A 23,730-nucleotide genomic window follows, 5' to 3' on the forward strand; every position below is an offset into this window, starting at 1 on the left:
GAGACGGGGTTTCACCATGTTGACCAGGATGGTCTCCATCTCTTGACCTCGTGATCCACCCGCCTCGGCCTCCCAAAGTGCTGGGATTACAGGCGTGAGCCACCGCGCCCGGCCATCGGAATTGGGAGTCTTAATATGGGAAGGGCAAGGCTCCTGTCTTCAGCATTTGAAGAAGACAAAACGGAAGCAAAGTAGTTATGGTTTAAGTTTTACCTGACCAAACAAAGAAAGATTTACTTTTAGATCTGCCAAATTAATGGAAATAATTATTTACACACTTTAGAAGCATATATTTATGATGTGGAACATAGGCATATATCCTAGTACTCAGAAATAATCTGTTCTTGATAACCTACAGACTATAGCAGGAGAAGCAAACTGCTCATCTAAGATCTGGAATCTCAGCATTTATTGTGAACTAACCCCAGAGACTTTGTGTCCAGAGAAAACTGCATTTTATTTTGTTTCTACCCTTCTTTATTAATTTTGGTACTTTTTCTTAACACCTCTGATGAAACACTCTCCAGCAAGATGTTGTAAATGAAATTGTAGTCCTGTTATAGCCTAGGTAGAGAACTACTTGGGGAAAACTCCCAGTAGAGATCGGGAAGGTGTTTAATTGGTTTTTAGAGACATAAGGTTATATAACAGCTACAAATAAAAACAAGAGGGGATAAAGAGTGCACTTGTAGACACTGTAGCTTTAAGGCTCAGTAGAAGATTCAAATTAACATCTGAAAAATATTTCTTACCATGCTTTCATTTCCAGAAGTACTCTGGTAATTTGTTTTCGCCACTGTATATGCATCAGTGATCATATATCCACACCCCTTTCCTTCTCTTTATTTACTCTTCTCATATGACACAGTTATTAAATTAATTATTCGGAATCGTGAAGCATGGAAAATTATGACTTTTTCTTATTACTATTCTAAAACTCTATTCTCATGTTGTTTCACTAAGATAATGTAGAGAAGGATATCGTATAGTTACGAACTTAGAACATGCCATGGCAGTAGCAGCTGCCTGATTCCAAGAGCCAGCTTTAGTCCACAGGGAAGATGTATTGCCACACTGGGCAATGGCACAGGTTTGGAAGAACAGATACATGGTATAGTAGGAGGGCTCTGTAAAAGTTACCGTATGTCCTGTGCCAGGACAAATAGAACTGTGACCTTTCCTCACCCCAACATGTGGTGTTCATAGGATTTTGGCAGTGCCATTTCATTTGCCAAATGTTGCAAAATGTACAACGTGTTCCTATGCTCTGCAAACCTAGGTTGGGAAAGAAGGGGAGTGGGGATTATTTCTCTCCACACTCCTCCTCTCTCATATTTATTGTGACTGGGCATGCATGGATAGGAAGCACACAAGTGACATTAAGATGTCAAGGGGAAATCCAGGAATGAGCTACCATACCTTCAAAGCATGATGTGTATGCAAGCTGTTTTAGATCCTCAACCATGTTGCAGTTACCTTGGCTAATCTAATGGGATTATCATGTGGAAGTGAGCAATGCAATCAATTATGTTTGAATTCCTAATCAATTGAAGAAGGGGTGTTATCAGCAGCATTAGCTAAAGCAGTGGCTTTCTTTGATGGTGTTTTACCTGGAGGTGGGATCGGATCAGGTCTCACCACAGTATGCAGGCTGAGATGATTCATCTTTTCCAAAACCGTGACTATCAAGAGAACAAAGTAATTGTTCTTTTTCAGCATATGGTCATGCTGTATTCTTCATTACTTCATGAGTGTATTAATTTGCTAGGACTGCTGTGCTACAGACTGGGTGGCTTCACTATGGAAATTTATTTTCTCACAGTCCTGAAGGTCAGAAGTTCAAGATCAAGGTGTCAGCAGAGTTTATTCCTTTTGAGGCCTATCTCCTTGGCTTGTAGATGGTCAAGGAAATGTGTGTTCTCATCATGTTTCCTCTGTAAGTGTATGTATCTTAAATTTTCTTTTAGGACATCAGCCATATTAGATTAGAGCATAGCCTAATGACCTTATTTTAACTTCATTAATTCTGTAAAGACCTTTCTCCTAATATGGTCACATTCTGAGGAACTACTTCATGTAGGGATTTTAAATTTTGTAGATAAATTCAGTCTATAACAATGAGTCTCATGTCCATAAAAGAAAAATGATCTGCTTTTGTGCATAAGCATGTACATGTCTAATTTTTGTAACACACATAAACAGATATTTTTCTACAGTTCAACTGAAATGATGTGCTTATATATAATTTTGGCCTTCTGTCTTCATATTTCTTGCATATTTCAGTACAGACAACCAGTTATTTAACACAGATGTACAACATAGCTAATAATGACAAAAGACTAGCCTAAGACAAAATTGGAACTCAAGTAGGTTAATAGAAGCCTATAAATCTCCTACTAGTGTGTATGAATAAATCACACATCACATGTGCCTGCTATTCATCTCTCAAGCTTTGCTGTGAATAAAAAGGCTTATGTTCCTGCATCAGCCACTTCTAAAAATTCCAATGTAGTTATTAATAATGTGCCATTTTGTACAGCACTCTATTTAAATAGTATGTTTCAGCCATTCTTCTCCTATTCAACAGATGTTTACTGAGCACCTCCTATCACTAAGATACTGTTGATTAAATACATACAGAAATGAATTTAAAAATTAAATGGTACAGTGCTTTGTAATGTGTGTGGAGTAAGTAAAATAATTAATCATTTGGAAACTTAGAAAAGCAAAATACTTCAGAGTGACTGACATGCTACCAGGGGTATCTTTATGACACTGTAGTTACTGGAGTCTGTTTCAAGTTAAATAAGATGCCATTTAATAGATCTGAGCAGCAGTATAAAGGCTTGTGCATGACCCTAGCTTATTCAATAGTTTATTTTTATATGTCTCAAAAGATTAGACATCTAAAGCTGAAAGAAATTAAAATTATATTTCCTAGATTTTTTTTAAAAAAACATTGCAATCCTATAATAGACTACATCAAATATTTTTTCTATGTTGCGAAAATAGACCATGCTCTGACACATTTCTTTTTTCTTCACAAGGAAGAATAGGAACAAAACTACCAAACTATTTGTGATAGAAATCCTGAAAGTACATGCTCAAAAAAAAAGACAATAGTAATCTAAGAAAAGGGAGGAGTTGAAAGTGGGGAGACTCATTTGTTTGTAATTTTCTTATTCCAGTTCTTCAAGAAACATTTGTGGTATCAATACTTAGAAATTTTAAAACAATTTAATAAAAAATATTGCAGGAATACCAAAGTCCTAAAAATAATTGACAGAAGGATTTTTAAAGAACAAGAAATAAATAGAGAAATTTGATTTTCCTAAATTCAAAATATTATTTATTTATGTGTGTGTGTGTGTGTGTGTGTGTGTGTGTGCGCGCGCGCATGTGTGTATTTTTATAAAAACTTTTCTGAGTGGGAGTCTTGCTCTGTCACTCAGGTTGGAGTACAGTGGTGTGATCTTGGCTCACTGTGGCCTCAATCTCCTGGGCTCAGGCCATCCTCTCTACCCAGCCTCCTGAGTAGTTGAGACTACAGACGCTCACCACCGTGTCCAGATAATTTCTGTATTTTTCTGTGTAGAGATGGGTCTCACTAGGTTGCCCAGGTTGGTCTCCAACTCCTGGCCTCAAGCAATCCTCCTGCCTCGGCTTCCTAAAATGTTGGGCTTATCATGCCCAGCCTCAAAATATAAAGCCACAGACCATCCCCAGGCTAATTAGTGAAAACAGAGTCTGATATATTGTGGGACTTAGTATAGGATAAGGATTGATTCATAAACCATAGGAAAATGAGGGACTGATTGTTCAATCAATGATTGACTATCAGGTAAATAGAATCAGAAGTGTATGTTGACCCCTCTTTCTACACCAAAAATGTACTAATGATTTCAAAAGTTAATGTAATAAACAAATAAAGCCTAAGGAAAATAATCGATAAAATTACATATTTATTTATGTCAGCAGTTGTAAGGACCTTGTGAGCAAATAAAAGCAATGGAAGGCAAAAATTAACAACTTTGACACTGCATTACTTTTTATCTGAATATCATAAATCAGAAACAAAATTAAAAGACAAACTATGAGGAAACTGAATAACAAATACGGAAAAGAATTAAAATCCTGAGGAAGTCTTTAGATCAAAGGGTAACATTAAAATAAAATCTCAATAGGGAAATGGACAAAGGGGTGTAACATAATCTTCCTAAAAAGAAATACAGATAACCAATAAACAAATATTAGCCTCACAAATAAATGCAAATTAGGTATTTTTTTATCCCATCCTTCATTTAAAGATTTTTAAAAGTGAATACTGTACCCCGTTTGGTGAGGGAGCTGTGAAAACACGTGTCCTCAAATACTACTTGAGTGAGTGTACTTTGTTAAAGATTTTTTTGTAGGTAATATTTTAGTATGTTTTAAAATCCTTATGGGGTTTCTAAGAATCCAGCCTATAGACATGTTTGTGAATGTTTATTTGTTGGGATGCTCACCAACGTTTTATCTGTAATAGCAACAATTTTTAACAAGTCTGAAATTGTGAATTTAAATGTCTATATAAATTAGACTATATTTGTACATTAGATAAATTTCCAGAGTGTTTTGAGAATATTAAATGGTCATTATGTCATGTTATGTATAAAAATTTAATATGAAATAGCAAATTTGAATATATAGTAGAATCCTAATTCAGAAAAAAAAAAAAAAAACTAAACTAAAAACTCTGAGAGTTTACAACTATTTTCTTCTTTCAAATTAGAGAATTTTCTAAGGTCTCTATATTACATATATATTTCATTTGTGAAATACCTGGTTAAGACAGTTGACTCTTGCCTGTAGTCTTTCCATTAAGAAATATAGATAGTGATCCTGTGTCTGTGAAATCAAGGTCATTATAATTTACTATTAAGCTGAGAAGAGAACTTTCAATTAAGTGCTCCCAGATTAAAGACTATTAAGTCTATTGGAATGTGTCTGCTCCTTCTTTTATTAATAATTCAGTGTTACTTTTTATAGTAATTCTTTTTCATGTTGAAGTCATGTTTTGAAGACATTAAAAACACTGGATTTAATAAAAGGGCAATACACTCTACAGAAATGAAGCGGGATAAGGAGGAAAACAAGGCACCAGAAACACTTTGAATCGAAATAATCTGAATAAAAGCAGAGTATTCTATGATCTTTTCATTTTCATGCCATTTCTAGAAATTTTAAAAATTTTGGAAATGGTGCTATGCATAATATATTGCACTATAGGGAAAAGAGGCAGCCATTGTAATTGCAACGATTGCTACACATTTGAATGGACCAAATGTCTTTTAAGGCCATATTCAAGTTAAAGGGATGTGTCTCTTCTGAATTGAAGCTCATTAAATTTTTCAGCAGCCTTCCTGCAAAAATGGATTTTCAAAACTTTGGAAAGGATAGCATTTGGGCTGATTTTGACTTGTAGTGACCATTTTGGAAATCAAGCAATTCATTTGAAGATACTTGAAGCACTTGAAATATGGAATTGCTAGAAAAAGAATAAGGCAGTTCAATAGCAACCATTGCCCGGGTTTATACGTTGGTAACAGGACTGATGGCCTGTGTATCAATCTGACTAATATCCTGATAGAGTTGGGGAGTGGGGGCAGCCATTGGCAAGGGGGAAGGGAACCCTAAAAATAATTTTTTCTTTCTATTATGACTGGCTCTCTCTGTGGAGATTTTGAAATAAAAGCTTCCATTTTAACAGATTTGATTGGTCACTGTGTAACGACATTTCTACGATGTAATATATAAAATTAAATGACCATCCCAGTTAGTGCTTTGCTTCGTCACTTTGGAGGTCCATTAGCTCTTCCATTCAGTGAGGGTCCTCTTTATCAAATGGTTCTCCAGTAAGTGCTCTGAGAGCAGCAGATAATGATTCCCTGTGGTTGAAGCAAGTCAGAATGAAAATGGAGTTTTGGCATACATCCTTGAACTCCATTGACAGGAGGGAATGAAGGCTAAAATATCTATAAATCCAGGCCAAGGAGCAGAGTCCCTGCAGAATGGTGTTAATAACAAGGTGAAGAACCTTAGAAGAATTTTTAAGTTCATCAAAGAAATGTTCATGAGAATGTTTGCTATAGCCCAAACATAATTTTAGTAATTTGCAATAGCCATGTTGATAACAGGTGATCTACCAATTGAGTTTGACAAGAGGAAATGAGCAAAGTTGTAATGATTCTTTTCTGTGGACATAGTTTGTCATGACTGTCTTATAAATTTACCAAGCAAGCAAACAACAGCACAATGAACATAATTTTGTAATTCCATGATGCTTAAGTAGTGGTTTACCTCTTCTAGTTTGACCTCTTTGTATTACTGCCCAGCTGGTATACTTAAAGGCTTATTTAAGTATCATGCAAAAGACCAGGAAAGCACATCCAATCAACACATCATTTAGTTATTAGCCAAAGATTACCTTATTTTCTTCTGTGATTGGGATTTAGTTATTAGCCAAAGATTACCTTATGTTTTCTTCTGTGAAAAGAAGAAAGAGGAAATGGTGTTTTCTAAGGAGGTCATTATGATTTGTGTTTTCTTCTGTATCCAAGAATTGACACAAATTTGTTTATTTAAAATACCTTCCTTGTGTGAGTTGGGGTAAGATATACAGGAGGCAAATGTGAGTGTTGAAAGCTGAGAGACCTGAGGTCAAAGTTCTACTCAGCTTTCTATTGGCTCTGTGGTTTTTTTGCAAGTCATTTAATCAGAACCTACAATACTTAATTTTGTTTCAGATAGCGTAATACTTGCCCTGAAAGGTTGATGCAGGAATTGAAAGCAATATATAGAAAACGATGAATGCATAATACATACTATGTATATATATGTTAGCTCTTTCTTCTTTCTCCTTTATGCTCATATTGAAGCCAAGGAAAAGCATGTTGCAAAAATCTTGTGAGAGAAATTGTACAGGTATCATCTGCCTTATTTAATTAATAGGAGACTTTGGTTTAAAAGTGGGAAGTGGCATGCCAGAGAATTCCTGTGTACTGTGTAATCTCAGGATTCAGAATCCCTGTTGCTAGTTTTGATATTTTGACAAATTAGTAATTTTCTATTATTTGTTACATTCTGCAAGCATTTCTTGTTTTTCCCAGTTTTTTTTTCTTAATGACTCTTCATAGATTTAAAGGAAATACTGTTTTTCTTTTCCTACTTAATCAATGTAACAGGCCATAATTGTGTTATTAACATGCCATTGATATTGATTTCACAGTTCTGTGAAATAGTACAATAGCCTGTTGACTTTTTTGCAGAAAAGAAAAATACACTTCCATGTGAAAATGTACACACTGAGAATTTTAGATTTTACTTGTGGAAAATATATGATTAAAAAAAATAAAGTGGTTTAGTTTTTTCTTAATTCTTTCCCAAAATAGTTTTCTGAAAGTTTGGCTATCTGTATACTTCAGTGATTAAAATATGTAGGTACTAAAATCAATTCTTAATGGCCTAAGATAAAAACAATCTGATTTATGAAAGCCTGCAGAAAATAATAAAAGCAGAATATTTTTAAATGTAGGGCATGTTAGCAGTGAATATGGAACCCAAGGTAATCAAGGCATGTTCAACTCTACCTAGATAGTGTCAGATCTCTGGCAGTTGCTACATTGCTTTGGATATGTAGCTTTTAGCTGCTCTCCTTTGTAAGGCTTAATACTTGTTTATGTATAAGTATTCAATCTCATACACACACATAGACATGCACACACTCTTTGTTTGCTCTCATGATGATTTATTTACCAACTGTAAAATGGGGATGATGATAACTGTCCTTCCTGGCAGTCATTGAATCATAATATATATGAATGTCAATTGGAAGTTGTAAAATGTCATATAAATGCAAGGTATTGTAACTGTGCAAAGCCTAAAATTACCTAATTGATTTTGGTCTGTCCCTTATCCCTTATAATGAGAATGCTAGCAACTAAAGCACCTTGAAAATTACTGGAGTGTTTTTATAGCCAATAGACTCCAGAATTTATATAGAACTTTATCAAACTTTCTTTGTACCAGTCTAATTATTTAAAGAAGATCTCACTACATAATGATGTCTTTAAAATATTTAATTTAAAAAGAATAAATAAAAATATTTTTATTTCCTTTCAGATTCTTTAAAAAGTGCTGTCTTTTTGTCTTCTGCTTTTCCTAATAATGCTTATTTGGTCTGGCTGGTTGGACTCAATGCTCCACTGCTACTAGTAGACAAATTATGCATATTCTTAACCGAACATGGTGGTTCATGCCTGTAATCACAGAACTTTGGGAGGCTGAGGTGGGCAGATCACCTGACGTGAGGAGTTGAAGACCAGCCTGGCCAACATGGTGAAACCCCATCTTTACTAAAAACACAAAAAAATTAGCCATGCGTGGTGGTGCCTGCCTGTAATCCCAGCTACTTGCAAGGCTGATGCATGAGAATCACTTGAACCCAGAAGGTGAAGATCTCAAAGTTGCAGTGAACCGAGATAGTGCCACTGCACTCCAGCCTGGGTGACAGAGTGAGACTCCAGCTAAAAAAAAAAAAAAAAAGAAAATTATGGATATTCTCTGTGATTCAGTTTTCTCATCTGTTAAGTGGGAAAAATAATATGACTTCCCAGGATTCTTTGAGGCTCGAGATAGGTAAAGTAGAGATGCCTGGTATTGAGTAAACACAGTGAATTTAGTTAGGTAAATGGAGTATAATATAGTAAGTTAGAGGTTTTGTGATTTTATCTGCACAACTTTGTTGACAAATCAAAGTACTGGTGTCACAGCTCCTTAATAAGTACTCAGAGTCTTCCAGCACAGTGAGCCTCGTGCACAGAGTGCAATTTAGATTCACTAATGGGAGTAAAAGAAAACAGGCACAGATACATTATTTAATACACAATAATACCGGATCTTGTGCGAGAATACATTTTAGAATCAAGGATCATTGTAGTTATTCAAGTTGTAAACTTAAAAGACATGCAGAAATAGGAGGCCACCTTTTGTTAGGGGAATGCTTCCTTTTGACAGTTTCTGAAGAAAAAACATAGGTAAAACACCCTTTCCCCCTACTGTTTAGGGCATTCCTGCTGTCGACCCTTTAGATGCACTTCCGACAGCTATCCTTGGAGCTGCCTCACTGGGCACCTGCTTCCTGCCTGAGAGATTCCCCATCTTGTGCAGGATGGAGCAGTCTGGAAGCTCCCCCCATGCAGACAGAGCAGAGAGCGAATGATGTAATATTTTGTATTCCGGATAAAATGATGCTTTTTAAGTGGATTATCTCACCAAATTTATTTTAAAAATTAAGAACATATCCATAAATATTATTTTAGCCAGAGATGATCTATCACTACAAATGTGAACATTAACTGGTACCACAGACACTGCTGTGCAAGCTTCTTGGGCAAATATTTCAGTAAAACCTTCTCAAAACAGGATAATGATGGCTCAGCTGTTCTGTAGACTCTACAGAGGCAGTGAGGGAATTTGCTGTGATCTTCTGTTGTCTGCCCATCTCTGGGGATTTTGAGAGGATTCTTGCTCCAGCCTAAATTTCACAGCTTCAGGCAACGGGTTCCTGAACATGCTATTTCTTTCCAATTCACTTTGGTCTGAGCATCATTTAGGGCCAAATCACAATTTTTGTGCATAAACCAAAATGCCAGTGTTTGTACCAGACTAGACAGGCTGACACCAGATTCTACATGCTTAGCCTCCAAACTAAACTCTCTTCCTTATTGTCCCAGTGGTTTAGGAATTCAAAATGCATGAAAATAAGATGTTTAAACTCTGGCTTTATATACACTATTTACTTTTAGAGATAGGGCCTTGTTCTATTGCTCATGATGGAGTGCTGTGGTACAATCATGACTCACTGCAGCCTCAGCCTCCAGGGCTCAAGTGATCCTCCCTCCTCAGCCTCCCAAGTCTCTGGGACTACAGGTGCACACCCTCATGCCTGGCTAATTTTTAAAAAGTCTTTGTACTGGTGGGGTCTCAGTATGTTGCCCAGGCTGGTCACAAACTCCTGGCCTCAAGTGATCCTCCTGCCTTGGCTTCCCAAAGTGCTGGGATTATAGGTATGAACCACTGTGCCTGGTTTAGCTCCTAAAACTTTTCAGGCACAATGGGAAGTTTTAATAACTTTCTCGGTAAAATAAGCATAATCCAAGGATGTTCCATGATGAATATGACATATAGTTACCCTACTTATAATTTGATGACACTCAAATTTATAGAAAAGCAAGACTATCATATACTATGTGGATTTTTCTTAATATAACTTTCATGAGAACGTACAACCTCTGTATTGTTAACCACACTTCCCAGAAATCAGCTGAGAGTTTTCTGAGTCACTAAGTACTAGCAAGCTTTGGATAATAATGAAACGGGAGAGTTCCCTGATATATGTGTGATAGGGGTGTGGCTCACCTGTTTGGTCTCCCCACAGCTGAAACCACTGAAGGAAGTGGGAGCATGTAGACAGACAAGCAGTGCAGAGGCTGGGGCAAGTGCTGTGGCTCCACAGTAGTGTCTAGAGGTGGATGCCTGCAACCCTCCATGTTACAAAGCTCTTTCAGTTTTGCTGTCTGCAGATGGCTTGAGTGTTAATCAGCTAGGTGGACCCTCTGCCTTGTCTCAAGGGCAGAGGGCCAGTGTGACATCCTTCTGTATTCCAGGCTCTTGCCCAGTGGCCCGAAAGAATTGGATCACACGCAGGCTCGAAGGATGGGTGTAGAGTTTTACTGAATGGTGGAGGTGGCTCACAGAGAAATGAATGGGGAGCTGGAAGTGGGGATGGAGTGGGAAAATGATCTTCCCCTGAACTAGGACTACTCAGTGGCCAGACTCCTCCAACCATCCCCTGCTGAACTCCCCTTGGTGTCCAGACATCTCTCTTTGTCCTGTCATTCCACCATTGCTAGTCTGCTGGTCTGCTCTGGAGCTTGGGGTTCAGGGTTTATATGAGGGCAGGATAGGGGCATGGTGAGCTAAAAGGCAACTTTTTGGGTATGAAACAGAAATGCCTATTTTCATTTGGGGCCGTGGGTATCCAGGCATAAAGGGGGGGCCTTTACCAGGGAACCACCCTCTTCTACACACTATTTTTCCATTTCCTGTGTGTATCAATAAGGTAGAACAGAGTATCCTAGAACTCATTCCCTTCACTGTACCCCAACTCTGTGGGACTGGATGCTAGCATTCAACTACTATTTTATTTAGTTACCTATGTACCTGCATATTACTTGAGAAAAATAAAAAAAATGAAAAGAGGACCAAGCATTCCTTGTTTTATGGAAAAAAAGCCAAAGACACTGTTTCCAAAGTTTATCTTGGAATGGATATCTACAAATATGTTTATTTTTTTAAAGATCACAGCTATTCTGGTGGTTTTATGAATATTAGGTAAATATTTCTACTAGAGGCAGCTTAAAACAAAATCTGCCTCACACATACACATGTTCACACACATGCATATACATATAGTCAGGTATCTGACATTATGCAAGACATTGAGATTTGGTGGCAAATGAGACCAAAAGTTCCTTCCTGTAAATAACTTGACGTAAGAGCACTGGGAAGTCAATAGAATCTAGTGTGAAAGGGACCACAATGGGCAGGCGCTGGCCGTACTGGGCAGCGAAGCTCGTCCTTGGAATAATGGGGACATGCATCCTAGGCGAGTAAACTGAGAAAAATATCTTCCTCAAGTATATAGAATCCCTCATACACGTTTTATCAAATAAGAAATTAAGGATAAAGTTAAAGGAATTTAAAAAATGAAAGTATTACACCTGGTTTGGGGAATATATTTTTAGAAATATACATGACATATGTGAGTGCTATAGAATGACACTTTTTGTTCTATTTTATGTACACTCAGAAATAAATGGGAATTTAATACATTCTTTTATCATTCTGCCAATGTTTATTAAGCATTTTCAATGTTCCAAGTCCACTGTAAAGTGGTAAGAATATAGTGATGAATGTTCTCAGAAAAACTCATAAGAGAGGGGTTGAGATGGGTATTTTCTAGTTCAATTCAATATGACAAGTTCTGTGATAGATATGAGCTATGCTCATTGTCTCAGTCGGATTTGTGTTGCATTAAAGGAATACCTGAGGCTGGGTAATTTATATAGAAAAAAAGTTTCTTTGTCTTGTGATTCTGATGGTTGGGAGGTTCAGGATTGGGCATCTGCATTTGGTGAAGGTCTCAAGGTGCATCGACTCCTGGAGGAAAGAGAAGGAGAGCAGTGTGTGCAGAAATCACACAAGGAAAGAGGGAACCAGTGGCCAGGTGCAAGACTCTTTTCAACATGCAGTTCTGTTGGGCACTAAAGAGAGAACTCACTCTCCTCTGAGGGAAGGCATCAATCTATTGATGAGAGATTTGCTCTCATGACTCAAATACCTCTCAATAAGCCTCACCTCCCAACACCCACACACTGGGGATCAAATTTCAACATGAGTTTATGTGGGGACAGATAAACCATATCCAAATCACAGCACTCATATATGAATAGAAGATTCCAAAAATCAATTCTTATGAAGCCAGGGAGTGCTTCAGAGAGGAGGAAACACATTAATTTGCATTTGGAAAGATAAGAGCCTTTTGATTTCTCATTTGGAAGCCTACTCTTGCTAGCCAACAAAGGCTTGGAGAATTGAGCTGCTATTGGAGAAGTTTCTCTTTAAATCCAAGGGGGAGGGAAATTTCCAAATTACTTTAGATGCAATTAGAAGTAATCAGCTTCATATCATAAATTTTTGATGCAATCGGTCCCTTCCTTTCTGGATTATTTTTTCTGTCATGTCCAGATGGTTCTCACAAACATATCAGAAGATGATGACATTTTTAATTTCTTTCACTCAAGCTCTGAATTTGTCTAAATGGAAAGTGTAGAGAAGAGTATGATTCTTCAAGCCTAATAAATATCACACTGATTAAATTATAAGATTAAGGTTTCTAAAATTCAAAATTAATGTATAAGTTTTATCTACATAGGAGATATTTGCAAAGATATTTTTATAGTTATAATCAAAACTTAATTGTATTATCATGTTATTTATTTATTTTGATAGAAGGTCTTGCTCTGTTGCCCAGGCCAAAGTGCTGTGGGGCAGTGTCAGCTCACCACATCACCTCCCTGGCTCAAGCAATTCTCCTGCCTCACCCTCCTGAGTAGCTGGGATTACAGGCATGTGCCACCATGCTCAGCTAATTGTTGTGTTTTTAGTAGAGACAGAAGAGTTTCGCCATGTTGGCCAGGCTGGTCTTGAACTCCAGTCCTCAAGTGATCTGCCCACCTTGGCCTCCCAAAGTACTGGAATTACAGGAGTGAGCTACTGCACCTGGCCTGTATTAACATTTTAGAGTAACGAAATGATTTTTCAGTCCTAAAATTTTCCTAAGGAATTAAACACATCCATTCAAGGATGTGTTGACCTGTTGGCTACTGATCATTGTTGAATAATGAAACTTTAGGGATACTTACTGGCACATTCAAGTGAAAATGTGCTACATTTTCCTGGGTAGTATTTCTTTTCTCTAACTGAGCTGTTGTGAGGCTCACACGGGGTGAGAGTAAGGTAACTGTAAAGGATATATCTTGTTATGGGTCAGGCAGCAGGTTAGCATATTGGCACGTATAGCAACACATACATACAGCGAGATCAGAGAAAGAAAGTTTGTAAGAGTTCCTAAAACAGGGTGGCTTTCTAGTTTCTCAAATACTACTTTCTGATGTAAACAAATCCAAAATATAGTTAATAGCTAACATCAGAGAAAGTAGTTATTAATTCAGCAGTAGACCATTAAACAAACAGACCCCAGGCTTAGGGCAGACGGGATGCTTGGAGATGCGGGTGTGAGAGACAAAGATAATGCCAAGAGGCCAGCATGCTCAAAGCCTGGCCTCCCCGAAGTCATCTGACAGCAGGTGGATCCCAATGACCCTGTGCTCCTGAAGGGCAGAAATTCAATTAGGACCCCTCAGCTTTCAGCTTTGAGGCTCAGGTTTGTGTATCAGTCGGTAGCTCCACTGCTGGAGGAAAAACATTCTGCAGTAGTTATGAAATACAGGCTAATAATAGGACAAGGGAGAGTGAAAAACATGAGGTTGGAAAGAATTGGCAGAAAAGATGAGCTGATAAAGCATCCACTTTAAATAAGGTCATAATTTTGCCACAGTTTGGGGTGTTCTCCTGCGCTAATTTATAGTCACAATCCGAGTCACATGGAAGCCTTATTTTCTTTGACAAGGTTTTATTTTCAGTGCACTGGAAAGCTCTTTCCTTTCTGCCTGGGTTAGCATATGTGAAAGAAATAATGATTGTTTTAATGATATTAAATAGTAGCTTTGATCTCTTCCCCCACAACCTAACCAAAACATTATCTGGATGTATGAAATGATTCGTTTGTGAACAAAGCCTCTGTATCTATTGTAATGTTCCTGTTCATCTACCTGATTCTCCCACTAGGCTCTGAGTTCATTTTTGCTTCCAGAACCTACCACCTACTCAGTAAAGATAAAATGAATCCATGAAAAATATCCTAAATACCTACCACCCTCATTTTTAGAGGACAAAATTGAGGCATTAAATAGGAGACAGAAATGTTAATATCAATCTTCTATTTCAAACCTCCTAAGCACAAGGCAGACGCTCACACCCTTTCTACACTGCTTCATAACTGCCCACCTTGTGTTCCTGTTGAATATGCAAAGAAATGTTGTATCCACATTTGATACATGACAAGAAGGAGGCTTCGGAGAGAAGGTCGCTTCCTCAAAAATACCCACCGGTGGATTGGAGGACTGATTGCCTGTTTCAGTTCTGCCTGACTATAAAGCTCTTGATCCTCCAATCTTGTCAAATTTGCTTTATTATAAGAATCACCAAAGGCAATGGTTAAAAATACAGATTCTCAAGATCTTTCTCTGAAGATTCTAATTTAGGTATCAGCTGGGACCCAATAATCATGCATTCATTATTAAGACCAATTTGGGAAACAGTGAATAAGACTAGTATTTCTCAAACTCTAGTGAGTATATGAATCCTGTGGGGATCAACTGCAGCTTAAGGTACAGTGGTAGGTCTGGGGTGGGGCCTGGGATTCTGTGTTTCCACCAAGGTCCCAAGTGACGCCTGTGCTGCGGATCTTGCACAGCCCACAGTTGCCGCAGTGAGGAACTAAGCCTTGCTGCTCATCTCACAATAGGACCCTTATTCCCATCCCAGAGGTACTTTCATAATTCTGCCACTATTATACACCCTCCAACTCTGTGCAGCTCAGCAATTATGTTAGGGCAAGCTTTCCTGCATACCCTTGCAAATATGTTTGTGAAGCTTATGGAAACCTCCGTTTATCTCTTCGAGTTACCCTACTAGTTCACATACCGTCCAAATAAGAATCTCTAGTACCTGCAACACAACTTCATCCCATGCCCACCTCATCCACAATAGTTTTATAAACCAACTGTTTCACAGATTTCTATTATAACAGGAGGATTTTATATGTCACATTTGCTATTAGAAGGTTTGGGCTGGATAACTGGTATTTTTCCCAAACAGTAGAACTTTAAACTTGGGGAAATAAAATGTTCTCTGCAACATTCAGAGAAATGGATGAAGAAGCACGTGTTAGAGGTTGCCAATCATCACTACCTGTCTAGGACTCAGGTTCATCTAGGATAACTCACCCAAGGCTTCAAAAAATTATTGATTTTTTTTAAACTAGGAAAGTTGTAATGTGTAAACATGATAAAACGTGAAGTGAATTTTACAATGGAACATGGACTTTTCAAAGGGACAATTCTTATTAGTGAAATCTGTTCTAAACCTCGGCTTTTTTGATTCCTAGCAGTTGACCTTTGGTAATATCTTAGCTCCAGTGGACCTTAATTTTTTTGTTGTGAAATAGTGTGATTGAACATAATCCTTAAGTCTCCTCCAATTCTAAATTCAGGTGAAGAAACAGGGTGATCCTTAGCAATTTCATCTGCTTTAGTCTATGGGTTTACGGAATTTCTATCAGAGAAAAGTGGAGACATTTCAGAAAGAGCAAGTATTTCCTGAGAAAGCACAGCTCTTCTGTGTTTTGAAGCACAAAAGATAAAATGCCAAATTAAGAAGGGTGTGACTGTCAGGGGAAAGACAGCACGAAGAAAACCTGTTAGCCCTTCATGCCAGTGCTTCACAGACTGGCACGTCTATGTACTCACCTGGGTACCTTTTAAAAATTCACATTCTGTTTCAGTAGGTCCGGGGTGGAGCTGAAATTCTGCATTTCTAACAAGGCTCGGGGTGCCAGGGGTGTCGTTGAAGGTGGGCCTGGCTTTGTCTAGCAAGGCTTTACACCGGCGCTCTTAGACCTTAGCTGCAGAGTTGAACCACCCAGATTCAACATTCAAATGGCTAGGCTACATGCAGAGCAAAAAAAAACTTGGATCTCTGTAAGTGGGACTAAGGCATTTGTTTTTCAAAGCTGCCCAAGTGATTTCCATGGGCAGCCCAGGTTGAAAATCCTTGTTCCACTCTTCTGGCACAGGCCTCCACTGGGGCTTCCCAGGTCCCTGAAACTTTGGGTTTCATTTATTTATGAACACCTGTATCACAATGGTAGAATACAAAATAGGTATTTCACCCTTACTTTACCATACCCAATAGAGTGAAACCCATTGTGCCAAGAGATTATGCTGTTTATCTGGCGTGGTCTTTTATGTACTCAGAGAATTTTCCAGAGGTGGTCCTTATGAAGCACACTGACTTTTTTTTTCTGCTCCCAAGCACCAATGCTACCACTAACACCGCTCGTGGCATATTTTCCCATGGCTACATTGGTCTCCATAACACCTTCAAGTTACCTGTTACTGTGCTGGTCACTGTGCCCATGCTCAGTAAAGTTTTTCATGGCTGCATGGTTACAAGCTTGCTTTCTAATCGTCTTCCCCTTTTCCTTCTCATCCTCATTCTTTTCATTCTCCCTCTTCCTTCTATATGTGTTGAGTACTCACTCTCTGGCTAGCCTATGCTAGGTGCTTCATTGCAATCTGTACATGGTTGTAGTACTTTTCTTCTGCTTCTTTGGAATGGAAGACTAAAAGTGAAATTGCTTGGTCCAAGAAGATGAATATGTTCATGGCTCTTGACCCAAACCCATCTTGCCTGCATTGAGTAAACTCCTATTTACTTATTGAATATGTGTACGCTTGCCCCTCCTTATTATTTAATGACTATGTCTTTGATTAATGTATATTCTTTATTAGGCTATATGATGAATTTATATTTTATTTTTACTTTAATAGGGAATGTTTCAAAGGCAATGAGAAACCAATAAGGAGTATTAGGCAATCAAAAAGCTTACTCACTTTATGCATGTATCATATATTTTCATCTTCAGAAGCTACCAGTTTATTCTCTGTATAGGCAGAGACAACAAGGGTGCCTTGCAGCAAATATTCTTTGATTTAACCAGAGCATCTTTGCTTTGCAAATATGAGACACACATGCACTGTGGCCCTGCAGGATAAAGGTAAGTAGCCTGAGAGAGAAAGAGAAAGAGAGGTGTGTGTGTGTGTGTGTGTGTGTGTGTGTGTGTGTGTGTGTGCGTGTACCCATGTGTCAGTTCATCAGCCTGCCTGAGAAGGGATAACGTAATATAATACTCAAGTTCTGTGAGGGTAGAAACAAAGATGCTAAACCGTGTTCTTCTGAATCCAAAGTCAACAGGACTTCTTTGAGAAGAGCGGTGATCTGATTGAGATCAATGGCAGGAAGAGACAGCAAGAGCACAAAGGGGAGCTGGCCAGGAGACCAGGAAAGAGTTAGATGGCGATCCGGGCTTAAATCTAAACCTAGAGAACAACGATGCTGCTTCCGTATAGTCACATGGTGAAAGTGAATCAGTCTTTCCTGGCTTCCCTGCTTTGGGCTTTTGAGCGTGTGTAATATAATCCCAAAAGGCTCGGATTTCTGCATATAAAACTACCAAGTGAGGATGGATTGGGATTTTTGGACGAGTACCACTTCTTTCACTGGTGCCACCTTGTGGCAAATGCTACAGTAACAACATTTGCTATAGTGTAGCTGATAGAATTTGGCCATCATTTCTTTTATTAAGCATTTGGACTAGAAAGTGAAAAGAAATCTAATATTTGGATAATCAGTGAAGGGGAAATCTTGAGCTTTCAGTCACTAAGGGTGGGCAGAGGTTTTAGAACTCTCTTAAATTATTTATATACAATTGCTTTGTTTGTTTTTTCTTATTTGTTCAGAGAGATCTGCATAGTTGTAGGGGAGAGAATGAATTGGAGGAGTTTCTACGTAAATGTTAAACCTCCTCCACACTCCCCGACATCAGCCTGGAAGAATTATAGAGGGAAAGCATTAAGATATGGAAAACATTCTGAGAAACTCCAGTAAAACACTTCTGTGGGAGACGGGAACTGTTGTGAACTTGGAGTATGTGTGATTTGAAGCCTAGAGCAGGAGGCAGCTTGTGGATCTCTGGAGCTCTGGCTCTAAGCCAGGAGAGACTAATTCACTTTCACCATGTGGTGATGCCGAAGCAGCTGGGTTGTTCTCCAAGCTGTAGATTTAAGCCTGGATCCCTGTAACATAGGAAAAGAGCTGATGGAATTTTCTCTTGCTTCTCTCCTCCTGTGGCCTGGTGTGCTATATCACTCAGACCAGGGAGGCTCAGGCTATAAGGATAAGGCCACCAGAAGATCTGGGTAGTATTTGTGGATGGGGAGCAGAGGGGACATAGGTGGGGGCTAATTAGGCTTAGGTACCCATTTCCCCATCCTTCCTTCTCCAAATCCTGGTATGTGGTGGACTGCACCCAAAGGAGTGGCTCTTCCTCTGGATGCTCCCCCTGGGAGATTGAACATGAAGCCTGAACCTAAGGAACCATTTGGTAGTGTGGAAAAGGGTTAACTGTGGCTTCCTGGCACCTGCCACTCTCACTTCAAGTTCATTCCATTTCTACTCTAACACCCCAGGAGGACTGCAAGTCCAAGAAAGTCTAGCCATGGTCCCTTTTACATTTTCATTGCCTGAAAAACTAGCCAACACTGGGGGAAAAATGAGCTTCACGGGCCCAAATAATGACAGAGGAGCAGCACTATTTCAAAAGAACGTGAATTAGAGAAAATCTTTAGACCAAGAAGAGGAGACAGAGATCTAGAGAAGTGAGAATTGAAAGAAAGAATACTAGATAGATTTGAAGGAGATAATTCACAGTATTCATTTTTCAGTAAAGCAAGAAGGGGCCAGGCATAGTGGCTCACCCCTGTAATCTCAGCACTTTCGGAGGCTGAGGCGGGCAGATCACTTGAGGTCAGGAGTTTGAGACCAGGCTGGCCAACTTGGTGAAATCCCATCTCTACCTAAAATACAAAAAAAAAAAAATAGCTGGACATTCTGGTGCATGCCTGTAATCCCAGCTACTCAGGAGACTGAGGCAGGAGAATCGCTTGAACCTGGGAGTTGGCAGGCAGATGTTGCAGTGAGCTGAGATGTCACTCAACATCTGAGATGGAGTCACTGCACCCCAGCTTGGGTGACAAAGTGATACTCNAAAAAAAAAAAAAAAAAAAGAGAGGGAGAGAAGGAAGGGCAAGAACAAAAAAAGAAGAGTCAAAAGAAATGCCAATTTTCTGGTTTGGGCAGCTTGGCAATATCTTTGGAAACACAAATTAGATTACCACATGATGGCTGTAAGAATTGGAAAATCCATTCAATCTATCTCACTTGATTTTCTCATCTGTAAAATGGGTGCAATAATAACAATCCTTGCTTTACTGTACTATTATGAGGATTAAATGAATTGATATATGCCATGCATAGGCTATAAAGTGTTTAGAGATAGAGTATAAGAAATTTTACTCTTATGGAATTCTATATTATCATTCAAATATATAATTTGGTGAGGAAGAACTCTGGTTTAATATCAGCATGAAGTTCTAGTTGGACATTAGTATATTTGTATATATGTACATATATTTGTATACATGAGAAGTTCTAGTTGGACATTAGTATATTTGTATATATTTGAAGCGCAATGTAAACTGGTGCAGAAGTATAAAACCAGTGATTTAGCATAAACGCTCTCTGACAGTGTGGTAGAAGACTTCAATAGAATGGAAGCCTTAATAGTGATGCACACAAAAAAAAGTTCCTGGAAGAAAGGAAGATTCAACAAAATGAACAATTAAAAAAAAGCCACAAATTCAACTATTTTTTATAATATTTTCAGAAGCAATTTTATAATACTGAATATTAAATTGTGTGAAATAAAAGAGCAAAAGTTTTGTTGCCATTCCTCAGTCCTCCTCACCAAGACTTAATCACAGTTTATTGGATATTTATCCTGGGTTCTTTTTTTAATGTCTAAAAAAAGACATGTTTTACTTAGTCTACATGTCTCTTACTTTGAGCTTTTTGCCTATGGCTTCCAGAATCTAATTCATTTCTTAAAGTGACTATGTTGCATTTCAAGGATGAAAATACACACTATTCCTAATCATTTTTGTATAGATAAGAAATTTATATATATACTTTGCAATTAAATAGTGCTATGGTAAAATTTTTAAAAATATGTATTACTTTTGATTTATTGGAGCTTATTGAGCAAAAAAGGCAATTAAGTTCCAGTTAACCAGTATTTAGAGATTCTATAACATGCCCAGAAAACTGCTAAGTACTACATATACAGCATTGTTGTGAAAGCTAAAGGGAGAGAGTATTTTAAGAAGGAAGGAGTGATTGGTAATGTCAAAAGCAGCAATCCAGTAGAAATACCCATGGAGTTAGCAAGAAGTCAATTGAGATATTAATAAGAGCTGTTTGAATTGTGCTATGTGGTAAGATGGCAGATTTCAATTAGTTAAGATGTCGTTAGAGACAGGAAAGAATAGAAATGAATGCAGATTTTCACTAAAATGAATTATCTTCATATACCTGTTTGACTGGAAGAACATGATATTTTTGAGGGATTCTAGTAAAACATACATTGGTATAACAACTTCAGAAAACAGTTTGTTATTACCACCAGTCACATTGTATATGTACCTATACTATAACTAATCACTTCCTCGCCCAGAGAAATTCTTATATTAACACTCCAGAAGACATGGACAAGAATTCCTAGAAGAAACATTTGTAATAACCCCTAATGGAAACAGCTAGATTTGCATTAATAGTAGAATGGCAGGCAGATTACATTCGTAGAATGGAATGCATTCAGCAATGCTAATACCTACAGGTAACCACATGGATGAACCACAGCAGTATAATATCAAATGCAAAAAGCAAGATTTGTAAGAAGATGCAATAGTATTTATGTTAGGCAAAGTTAAAAGGCAAGCACACAAAATAAAATATTGTACAATTATAAACAGCAGCAAGGGAATAGTCATCAAAAAAGGCAGGATAATTGGTGTTTTGGGGGAAAGAAGAAGATTCCATTAACTAAAGGTGCATAGAGGGCTCCTGAATCCAGCATGTTTCATTTTCTAACACAGCGATTTTTGCATGTGATGGTGTTGTTAATGATAATAATGATTAAAGATCTTCTTTGAGAATGGTACATGTTGTAATGGAAAATGACAACATTACAGAGACAGCAATAACTAGCATCTGTTGACTCTATTGTATTCTAGACACTATTCTAAATGCTTATTTAATCCTTGTAAAAATTCTTTAAGATAAACATTGCTATTATGCCCTATTTTATAGTAGAAAAAACTGAGACACAAAAACGTTAAGTAATTTGTTCAAGAGGCAGAGCAGCAAGGTGATCAGCCTCCAGACTTAAATTCTCAACAATGTGTACAAAATTAACCTCTGAGAGACTGAAAAACTATTTGATTTGTGCTTTGATTTTTATATCTAGATAACTTTGTAGTTGATATTTTAATCTAACTGTGAGATTTATATCTTAATAAACTGTTATCATATGTTTTTTATCACTTATGCCTCACGGGTTGGGAGACTTTATCACACTAAATGAGACACCTTTGAGAATAAGATGCTATAAACAATACTCTTGGAAAACAGGCATAAACTGGAACTGTCCTGGACAAACTGGAACATATGGTCACCTTACATAGCAAGAAGGTGATAATGCAGCAAAGTCACTACAAAGAATTATTTCCTTTCACGTGTTAATGTGTTTCCTATCACAAGTTTGTGTGTGCTTGTGTGTGTTTATATGTACTTATGAACATTCTCTTTAGTTTGGTTTAAATTATATTTCCTCTGGAATGCCATTTCATATTGCTCTAATTAACTTTACTTTTGGGAGACTTTAGTTCCCAGTATAAGTTCTTTTTCTTCACTGTTATAATTTATCAAAATATAATTTGACAATTAAATTTTTTTAAAATACATGTTTTCTTGTTATATAATTGTTTTATTTATATTACCTTTATAGAAATACAATTTCATTATGCTGACAGAGTGAACATTGAAAAGAAAAATTTTGCAACCCATGGGATTGTTACTATTAATAGTTTTGCCTTCCAGTCTTGGCCAGAAATAATCATCTTTACAATATTTCATTTTATCCTTCTATATGGAGTATTTCTGTGCATTTATTCAAATGTTTATATAATACTCCCTTTAGTAGCTTATAGATTTTTATGAACTCACTCAAATCCATTCTTAATTATTCTATTAAGAATCTTCTTGTTGCTTAACTAGTATGTGATACTCCTGATTTTTGTGTTTTATACTGATAATGATAAGGCACAAATTTTTGTTTATTTATCTTTTATCTAGCTACCTTATGTACTAAATATTTGTGTTAGATAGCATTTGAATTGTCTGCCTTTTGCAGACCTATAATCCTGCAATATAAAAATAGTGCATCTTTGTTTCATAGACTTTTGTTAATTTTTAAAAATCTGGTTCTCATGTAGTATTTTATTGATCCAGCAGTCGAAATTAATATTAAATATGGTAAAGCTTATTAAAGTTACCTTTATTGTGTATAAGACTGTAAAGTGGTTATCTATACATTTTATACATCATGTGTATGTATAAATATATTTTTATTAGGCATATATATACATTTCTGCAAAGTCTTTTTTATCAAAACCCATCCAATGGAATGCTTTATTCTCATTAAGCTATTCATATGGTGTATTAAACTAATAGTTTTGACTCTATAGAAATATTCTTGTATTCATCGGGTGAATTTAATCCTATTTCTTAATTGCAACCTCTAATAATGTACTTAAGATTTTAATTTAATATTCATTAGTGAAATTGGCCTGGCCTAATTCTTATTAAAGCTTTATTACATTAGATATCAGTCAGCATTTATTTCACAGAATACTTCTAAAAGGCCTTCATTTATTCCTTACATATTCTAGCAATTTGTGTAACAGTGGCATTAAAGTTTGTTTATATTTTAAATGAATTTTCCAATACATGAATCTACCATATTTCTTTTTCAGTAGGGTAATTTTTTGAAATCTTCCCAATTCTCATCTCTGCTAACATTTTTCTTTTCTATAATTCAGGACTGCATTGTACATTTATGTACTTTTTTTTTATAAAATCAAAATTTGTTTATATCTTCACCCTTTTAAATGTTTAAGGTTTTTCTTTCCCAAATGAGTGCATTTAGTAGGCTGTTACATATATTATCAGAAATTCTGTGAATTCATACCTTAATTTATTTACTTAATA

At 37.1% G+C, this 23,730-nt stretch overlaps 1 protein-coding gene across 5 annotated transcripts in view; it reads left to right on the forward strand.

The window, feature by feature from the left end:
• NRG3 (neuregulin 3) overlaps positions 1-23,730 on the forward strand; it is a 1,102,351-nt gene that overhangs the window by 474,629 nt on the left and 603,992 nt on the right. The gene's annotated exons all lie outside the window — the stretch shown is intronic.

This window comes from Cebus imitator, unplaced genomic scaffold (genome assembly GCF_001604975.1).
Source record: "Cebus imitator isolate Cc_AM_T3 unplaced genomic scaffold, Cebus_imitator-1.0 Scaffold330, whole genome shotgun sequence".
Lineage (NCBI taxonomy): Eukaryota > Metazoa > Chordata > Mammalia > Primates > Cebidae > Cebus > Cebus imitator.